The 10,011-nt window shown below is 50.1% G+C and overlaps 1 protein-coding gene across 1 annotated transcript in view; it reads right to left on the reverse strand.

The window, feature by feature from the left end:
- LOC119310084 (wall-associated receptor kinase 3-like) overlaps positions 1-10,011 on the reverse strand; it is a 56,037-nt gene that overhangs the window by 32,834 nt on the left and 13,192 nt on the right. The window lies entirely within an intron of this gene.

Below are 10,011 nucleotides of genomic sequence, written 5' to 3' on the forward strand. Positions count from 1 at the left end.
ATCACCTTCCCGTTGAGGGCTCCGCGGGCGCCAACTCAGGCGTTTCTTCAAGGGAGCATTGCTGAACTCCGGGAGGCCGATCCGAACTGGATCCGGCAGAGGGGCGTCCTCCATGTAGAACCATTCCGAAGGCCAGTTTTCGGACGCCTTCTTCGGGGTATCGAATAGATATCCGGTCCCGGCGATGCGCCATATTTCGGCTCCGCCCACTTGATATATCGACCCCTCGTGAGAATGGGGTACGAGGCAAAACAATCTCTTCCACAGCGCAAAATGGGGCTCGATGCCCAAGAACAGCTCGCAAAGAGCTACAAAGCCCGCGATGTGCAGAATGGAGGCAGGTGTAAGGTGGTGAAGCTGGAGTCCGTAGAACTCCAGGAGCCCCCGGAGAAACGGATGTATGGGAAATCCAAGTCCCCTTATTAGATAAGGGACGAAGCATACCCGCTCTCCTTTGGAAGGGTTGGGGACGCTCTCCGCCTACTTTCCACCCCTGAAGGTGGCCAGTCCGGCTCGAACCGGAACCATGAAGGCTGGGGGAAGATATCCCTTAGTTTGGAGCGTCACTAGCTCGCTGTGTGGAACTGAGCATCTCCCCCAATCTCCTGGCTGAGGGCTGGGAGCGCGAGAGGAGGAGCCACGTCGACTATCCATGATGGAATGGATTTTTGTCAGAGGCGCTTCGATGAGTACTTGCGGAAGGAGGATGGTGTGAGTTGGATCTAGATCCTCGCCTCTCTTATAGGCGGCTCGTTGGCGCGGCTAGGGGGTAAAATGTAAAAATACCCTAGCTTTTCGCATTCATACGACACGTGGAAGAGGGCCATTATTGGACGTAGAAGCCAAGGAGCGCAACATTTATAAGGAAGCCAGACACTATTCGGCAGGTACATGAAGTTTGAAGCAGAACCCGCCTTGCAACACCGAAGACAATATACGCGCCGGACTCGTCGTCATTGAAGCCTGGTTCGGGGGCTACTGAGGGAGTCCTGGACTAGGGGGTGTCCGGATAGCCGAACTATCATCATCGGCCGGACTCCAAGACTATGAAGATACAAGATTGAAGACTTCATCCCGTGTCCGGATGGGACTTTCCTTGGCGTGGAAGGCAAGCTTGGCGATACGGATATGTAGATCTCCTACCATTGTAACCGACTCTGTGTAACCCTAGCCCACTCCGGTGTCTAAAACCGGATGGTTTAGTCCGTAGAAGGACAACAATCATACCATAGGCTAGCTTCTAGGGTTTAGCCTCCTTGATCTCGTGGTAGATCTACTCTTGTAACATCCACATCATCAATATCAATCAAGCAGGACGTAGGGTTTTACCTCCATCAAGAGGGCCCGAACCTGGGTAAAACATCGTGTCCCTTGTCTCCCGTTACCATCCGCCTAGACGCACAGTTCGGGACCCCCTATCCGAGATCCGCCGGTTTTGACACGGACAGCGGGGTTGCGAACTGCCTTCCGGGACACACCTTGCTTGACGTCGGGGTGTCCGGGGACACCGTACCCGGGGATGATGTTCTCGGGGTTGTGGTTCTCGGATCCACACCTCCCGGGCTTCCCGGGATCTTGCTTCCGGGGGTTGTAGAGTACATCGGGTACTCCACAGTGAAGGAGCTGCTTGCCGGGGCCTCCCCCGACACCTCCCAAGTCCATCGCGCGTCTTCGTCAAAGATGACATCGCGCGAGACATGCACACGCTTTGAGACGGGGTCATACATCTTGTACGCCTTAGAGCCCGTCTCATAGCCCATGAACACCATAGGGGTGCTCCTGTCGTCGAGCTACTTCAGTTGTGGGCGCGTCATCTTGACGTGCCCGACGCAGCCAAAGGTGTGGAGGAAGCGTACATCGGGCTTCCTAACATACCACGCCTCGTAAGGCGTCTTGCCGTCGATGCTCTTTGTGAAGGAGCGGTTGAGGATGAAAACGTCCGTGAGTATGGCCTCCCCCCAATACGTGATCGGCCCCTGCTTTGCCTTGAGCATGCAGCGTGCCATCCCGAGCACCGTCTGGTTCCTCCGCTCGACGACGTCGTTCTGCTGTGGTGAGTAAGGGGCTGTGAGGTGACGCTGCAACCCTTTCTCGGCGCAGTGCTTGTAGAACGTGGCCAACGTGAACTCACTGCCACGGTCCATGCGCATCCCGCGTAACTTGTGGCCGCACTTGACCTCTGCTGTCGCTTATTGCTTGACCATGGCTTGCTCCACCTCGTCCTTAGAGGCGAGGAGCAGCACCCACATGAGCCTGTTGTAGTCGTCGACGAGTAGCAGGATGTAGCGACGCCTTCCTGGCGTTGCCGGGGTGATTGCCGCAGATGTCCCCATGAACCAGATCCAAGGGTTTCTGCGCCCGATACCATGCCTTCTTGGGAAAGGGCAGGCGCCGCTACTTCCCAGCAAGACACGCATCGCACAGCTCGTCGACATGCTCGATGTGAGGTAGCCCACAAACAAGGTTGCCTCGTGCCATCTTCCGCAACCCGTCAAAGTGCTGGTGTCCTAGCCGGTCATGCCAACGCCACGCGTCGGAGACATGGCCCACGGCAAGGCACACAGGATGCACGGGTCGAAAGAAGAGCTTGTAGAGGCGGTTTGGCAAGCGGGTTACCTCGATGAGCAGCCTCTTCTACTGGTCGCGCACGGTGAGAACACCGCGCTAGATGCTGATGTCGAACCAGCCCTCGTCGAGCTGTCCAACACTCACGACGCTGCTCTTGAGTGCCGGGATGAAGTAGACATCCGTGAACGCCCTATGATCACCTCCTTTGTCGGCGAAGATGACGGTCCCGCGCCCGTGGGATCTCCACCACAGATCCGTCCATGAACCGTACCTTCGCGGTGATTGAGCGGTCCACCTCCACGAACACGTCGACCGAACTAGTCATGTGGTTCATGGCACCGGTGTCGAGGAACCAACCCTCACTTTGCTTGCCTCCTGCAAGCGTGGGTGTGGTCACGGCTCTCTCCTCGTTGAGGAAGACGTCGCCGCACACACACTCCGTTGTCAGGGAGCCATCTCCCATCAACATGGTGGATCCCGAAAACTTTGTTTTCGGGGTGTGGCTGACCAGAGTATCCGTGTGCTCCTGCATGGAGTCGATGGTCGCCAGCATCATGGTCAGAGCATGGTCCGCCATATGCGTCGTTGTCGCCAACTTGCGCGACCTCGTCGGGTCCTGCGGTATTTGGGGACATCGTCACCGGGGTGTGGCTCCCCCACACCCGAGCCTTCATCACCTCCCAGTCGACAAGCCCCGAGAACGTTATTGTCGAGGTGTGGCCCTATCACTTGAGTGATGGTTCCCGTGGATGAGTTCCGTGCCTCTTGCATGGAATGGGTGGTTGTCGAGGTCGTGGTCACGAGAGACGTTGTGCTCTCCTACACGGGCTCGACTCTTGCCAGCATCATTGCCGGCCCGCTGTCCACATCATCCTGGACGAGGTTTGTTGTTGCTGCGGCTGCCTCGTCGGCTTTCCTCCTGTGGCAATCCCGGATCTAGTGACCCGACATGTTACAGTAGAGACACTTGCCACCGTTGCCAGCGCCTCGCCCTGCCTGGCTTGGCTTGCGACCACGGTTGCCGGCACTGCTCTGGGTGCAGCCTCTGCCTCTGCCACGACATCTACTTCCCGTGGGGACGCCTCCCCCACTGCCGGAAGAGCCGTCGTGGCCGCACTGCTGAAGGCGTGCGTCCCACTGCTAACAGGAGAACATTAGTTCGCCGCCGGTGCGGTTGTTGGCTTCGTCTCCGTGCTCCTCGACGACCTTGAGTTGCCCTACCAACTCCTCGATCGTCATGGTGGAGAGATCCACCAAGCTCTTGATGGATCAGGCCAGTTCCTTGTACTGCCTGGGGACGACGCGGAGAAACTTGAGAATCACCATCTTTTTGTCCATGGGATCTCCGAGCGTTGCGAGCTCGGTGACGAGACCTTGTAGCCGCAAGGCGAAGTCGTCGAGTTGTTCACCGGCCTTGAATCGGATCTCCTCGTACTCGAGGTGCAAGGTCTGGGCCTTCGACTCCCGTACGCGCTCCACGCCGATGCGCAGAGTCTTGATGGTGTCCCATGCTTCCTTTGCCATCTTCTTGGCGCCAAGGGTGAGCACCATCTCCGCTGGGACAGAGTGCAAGATCACCTCCATCGCCAGCCGGTCCTCCTCGTACTCGACATCGCCAGTTTCCATGGCTTTCCACATATGCCGCGTCTCCATGATGACTTTCTGTAACACCCTGAATCCGATGTGCCAGGTGTCTTCCAATTATTCGTCGTCGTTGCCATATCATTTGCTTGCATGTTGCATTTTACCATGTCATCATCTGCATTTCTTCTGCATGTTTTTCAAAACTTGCATCCGTCCGGATCATCCCAGTTCTCTCCTCTATCCGTTCTGAGCACAGACACACTCGCACATGCCCGTGGCACCTCCCAGTTTTTGTTTTGTGAGCTGCCGAAAAACGTTCTCAGAATGGGCCGAGATTTGTCGAGCGGCCTTGGTATATCACTAGTAGACCGCCTGTCAAATTTCGTTCCATTTGGAGGTCGTTTGATGCCCCAACGGTTAACCGACACCGCTTTTTCTCTTGCCACCCAGCACCTCTTCACACAACCCACCTAGCCATCTAACTCTTCTCCATGCTCTTCGCCGTTCGATCACGATCGTGTGGGCGAAAACCACACCTCATTTGCACTAGTAGAAAAGGGGGCAATGGCCCAGGCCAGTTCAGCACATTAGTCCCGGTTCAATCCAGAACCGGGACCAATGAAGCTATTTGCCCCGGTTCGTGAGCCCAGGGGGCTGGCCAGGCCACGTGGGCCATTGGTCCCGGTTCGTCCGGACCTTTTGGTCCCGGTTGGTGGGACGAACCGGGACCAATGGGCCTGGCTCCTGGCCCACCACTATTGGTCCCGATTGGTGGCATGAACCGGGACCAATGGCTACCCGTTAGTCCCGGTTCATGCCACGAACCGGGACCAATAGTGCTGCCTATATATACCCCCTCGCTCGCGAGCAGAGCACTCCAGTGCTCTGTTTTTCTCTTGCCGGCGAGGGGGGGGCTTTGTGGTGCTCTAGCTCACCTCCATAGCACATGAGGTGTTCGATGAAATGCCCGAGCCACACTACTTATGCTTTCTCCTCTCCAAGCTCGACCTCCAACCTCCATTTTCCTTAATATTTGTCTAGGTTTAGCGGTCCATCACGCCCCGTCCCCGTCTTCACCACCGTCGATCACCCGCGCCGATCTCATCGCCAGCACCACCGTGGTGGGCCTCTTGTTCTTATCTTCTTTCTGAAAGGAAAAATATTCTTACTTGTATTATTTTCTTACTTTTATTATTGCATCTTATATAGTGCGATGGTTTTGGTATCCGCCCCCGTCGGCCCTCGTCCTGTCTATGATTCGGATGTGGTATATATTATCTTTTCATAACTATTGGTTCATTTATTGTTTATGAAAATTATGCCGACCAACGTGACATAGATTTTATTTATCTAGGAGGTTGTTGAACCGGAAATTCCAACCGACCCTATTGTCGAGAGGTTAAATTTAGTTGAAGAAGAAAACAGTTTCTTGAAGGAAAAAATAAAAAAAACTTGAGGAGGAGAAGATGATATTGGAGTTGCATGTTGCGGATGTCGTCGATGATCACAAGATCAAGATGTATGCAATGCGCTTGAAGATGAGAAAGATTAGAAAATATGCCATTCATACCGAGGCTTGGTATCATTATGCCGTTGGATCAGTTGTTACCTTGGTTGCGATTATGATCGCATTTGTTTTTGCATTGAAATGTTTTACATAGTTTCAATGTATGGTTTAATTAATTTAGATGCTCTGCAGAGCTTTATGTTGTTAGATGAGAACTATGTATGTACTTTGCTTTTTATGTGATGATGAACTTCTATTAATTTGGTCACTTAGTTATCTATTCATGATGTTCTGTAATGATTTTTGACACACTTAATTATATATAATGCACGCAGATGAACCGGTAATGGATGTACGGTGACAGACACACCTCCGAGTACATTAAGGGCGTGCATGATTTTCTCGAAGTGGCTGAGGCAAACAAGCAGAATGGTTTTATGTGTTGTTCATGCCCTATATGTGGGAATACGAAGTCTTACTCTGACCGGAAAATCCTTCACACCCACCTGCTTTACAAGGGTTTCATGCCACACTATAATGTTTGGACGAGGCACGGAGAAATAGGGGTTATGATGGAAGACGGCGAGGAAGAAGAGTACGATGACAACTATGTGCCCCCTGAATACGGTGATGCTACTGAACATCAAGATGCACCAGACGATGTGCACGATGGTGCTGCAACGGGCGAAGCTGCTGAAGATCAAGAGGAACCAGACGATGTGCCCGATGATGATGATCTCCGCCGGGTCATTGTCGATGCAAGGACACAATGCGAAAGTCAAAAGGAGAAGCTGAAGTTCGATCGCATGTTAGAGGATCACAAAAAGGGGTTGTACCCCAATTGCGAAGATGGCAACACAAAGCTTGGTACCGTACTCGAATTGCTGCAGTGGAAGGCAGAGAATGCTGTGCCTGATAAAGGATTTGAGAAGCTACTGAAAATAATGAAGAAGAAGCTTCCAAAGGATAACGAATTGCCCGACAGTACATAAGCAGCAAAGAAGGTCGTATGCCCTCTAGGATTGGAGGTGGAGAAAATACATGCATGCCCTAATGACTGCATCCTCTACCGCGGTGCCTACAAGGATCTGAACGCATGCCCGGTATGCGGTGCATTGCGGTATAAGATCAGACGAGATGACCCTGGTGATGTTGACGGCGAGCCTCCCAGGAAGAGGGTTCCTGCGAAGGTGATGTGGTATGCTCCTATAATACCACGGTCGAAACGTCTGTTCAGAAATGGAGAGCATGCCAAGTTGATGCGATGGCACAGTGAGGACCATAAGAAAGAGGGGAAGTTGAGAGCACCCGCTGACGGGTCGCAGTGGAGAAAAAATGAGAGAAAGTACTGGGATGAGTTTGCAAAGGACCCAAGGAACATATGGTTTGCTTTAAGCGCGGATGGCATAAATCCTTTCGGGGAGCAGAGCAGCAATCACAGCACCTGGCCCGTGACTCTATGTATGTATAACCTTCCTCCTTGGATGTGCATGAAGCAGAAGTTCATTATGATGCCAGTTCTCATCCAAGGCCCTAAGCAACCCGGCAACGACATTGATGTGTACCTAAGGCCATTAGTTGAAGAACTTTTACAGCTGTGGAATGGAAACGGTGTACGTACGTGGGATGAGCACAAAAAGGAGGAATTTGACCTAAAGGCGTTGCTGTTCATGACCATCAATGATTGGCCCGCTCTCAGTAACCTTTCAGGACAGACAAACAAGGGATACCACGCCTGCACGCACTGTTTACTTGACACCGATAGTATATACCTAGGAAGCTGCAGGAAGAATGTGTACCTGGGCCATCGTCGATTTCTTCCGACCAACCATCAATGTCGAAAGAAAGGCAAGCATTTCAAAGGCGAGGCAGATCACCGGAAGAAGCCCGCCATGCGTACCGGTGATCACGTACTTGCTATGGTCAATGATTTACACGTAATCTTTGGAAAGGGTCCCGGCGGACTAGCTGTTCCGAATGACGCTGAGAATCACGCACCCATGTGGAAGAAGAAATCTATATTTTGGGACCTACCCTACTAGAAAGACCTAGAGGTCCGCTCTTCGATTGACGTGATGCACGTGACGAAGAACCTTTGCGTGAACCTGCTAGGCTTCTTGGGCGTGTATGGGAAGACAAAAGATACACGTGAGGCATGAGAGGACCTGCAACGCTTGCACGAAAAAGAGGGCATGCCTCCGAAGCAGTATGAAGGTCCTGCCATCAAACAGAGGATGTCATCGGGTTTTGTGTTGACTTCATTCCTGGCCTTAAGAAGATAGGTCTCCCTAAATCGCGGTATGAGGGGAGACTGACTGGAAAAGGCACGCTTGAAAGGGACTCAATAATATGCAGGGACGGATATTCTTGGTCTCAAGCACACTACACAGTTCTACAGAACTCTACCTTGGTGACCCCGTATGTCGATGAACACAAGAACAGTCTGCGCTCCAAACACCCGGAGCAGTGCGACGACTGGATTACATGTGAACACATCAGGACTTTCAGCAGTTGGTTAGAAACACGTCTCAGAGGTGACAGCACTGTTTGTGTTGAGCTGTACTTGTTGTCCAGGGGACCATCTTCGACTGTAATGATTTGGAAAGGATACGAGATAAATGGGAATACATTTTACACGATTGACCAAGATGAAAAGAGCACCAACCAAAACAGCGGTGTCCGCTTTGATGCAGCAACCGACAAGGGAAATGACACATATTATGGTTACATAGTAGACATATGGGAACTTGACTACGGAGTAGATTTTAAGGTCCCTTTGTTTAAGTGCAAGTGGGTCAATCTGTTAGGAGGCGGGGTACAGGTAGACCCACAGTACGGAATGACAATAGTGGATCTGAAAAATCTTGGGGTACACTGACGAACCGTTCGTCCTAGCCAATGATGTGGCACAGGTTATCTATGTGAAGGACATGTCTACCAGACCGAGGAAAAGAAAAGATAAGGAAGTGAATACATCATACAATGAGCCAAAGCGCCACATAGTTCTTTCAGGAAAAAGGGACATCCTGGGAGTGGAGGGCAAGACAGACATGTCTGAAGAGTATGAAAAGTTTCATGAAATTCCCCCCTTCAAAGTCAAGGCTGACCCAAGCATCCTGATAAACGATGAAGATTATCCATGGTTACGGCGCAATAAGCAAACGACACAAGCGAAGACTTTCTCCCGCAACTATTATGATGATACCATGCCAACTTTGTAACAGACGAGTATGATACCATTGTCCGTTTTGTACATGCACATGCTATGCCAACTTTTTTAGAGTTCATTTGAAAACTATGAATTTGAAAACCTCGCCAACCGAAGGGCGCTCACAACGGTTTATAAGCCCGTCCCTCTACACGCCTTGTTGAGCTCACAAACTTGTGATTCACACAAATTTCAAAGAAAACTAATGGCACAAACAGAAAGTTTATAATTTTTCTGACCTAAAAGCAAAAAGAATTAAAAAATAAAGCAAAAAACCAAAAGAAAATAAATAATGCAGAAAACAAAACAAAAAACTTGAAAAAAACTAAAAATAGCAACAATAAGTATTTTGTTGTAAGTAGAAACAAAATAAAATAAATAAATAAAGCAAAAAAGTGTTTTCAAATTTGAAAACTAATGGCACTAACAGAAAGTTTATAATTTTTCTAAAACTAAAAGCAAAAAGAATTAAAAAATAAAGCAAAAAACAACAAAAAATAAATAATGCAGAAAACATAACAAAAAAAATGAAAAATAATAAAAATAGCAACAATAAGTATTTTGTTGTAAGTAGAAACAAAATAAAATATATAAAGCAACAAAGAAAACAAAAAAAGTGTTTTCAAATTTGAAAACTAATGGCACTAACAGGAAGTTTATAATTTTTCTAAAACTAAAAGCAAAAAGAATTAAAAAATAAAGCAAAAAACAACAAAAAATAAATAATGTAGAAAGCAAAACCAAAAAACTGGAAAAAAATAAAAATAGCAACAATAAGTATTTTGTTGTAAGTAGAAACAAAATAAAATAAATAAAGCAACAAAGAAAACAAAAAAACAAAAAAAAGTGCCACCTACTGGGCCCCCACGGCCTGAATACGACTAGAAACCCTACCATGGGCCAGGATTCAGGCCCGCGGGAGGCCCAGTAGGCCCACAGGCATAGATTGCACGGTTAGGCCCGAAAGCCTGCAGTTGAGAGGAGCTCGAGAGGGTGGGCGCAGCAGCGCTTATAAACCACTCTCGAGCTCTCTCAACTACCGAGGTGGGACTAAACTTTTCGGCGCGGGGCGGCACAAGGCCTTTGGTCCCGGTTGGTGGCACCAACCGGACTAAAGGGGGCATTGGTCCCGGTTCGTGGAACC

The sequence above is a fragment of the Triticum dicoccoides genome, chromosome 5B (assembly GCF_002162155.2).
Source record: "Triticum dicoccoides isolate Atlit2015 ecotype Zavitan chromosome 5B, WEW_v2.0, whole genome shotgun sequence".
NCBI lineage: Eukaryota > Viridiplantae > Streptophyta > Magnoliopsida > Poales > Poaceae > Triticum > Triticum dicoccoides.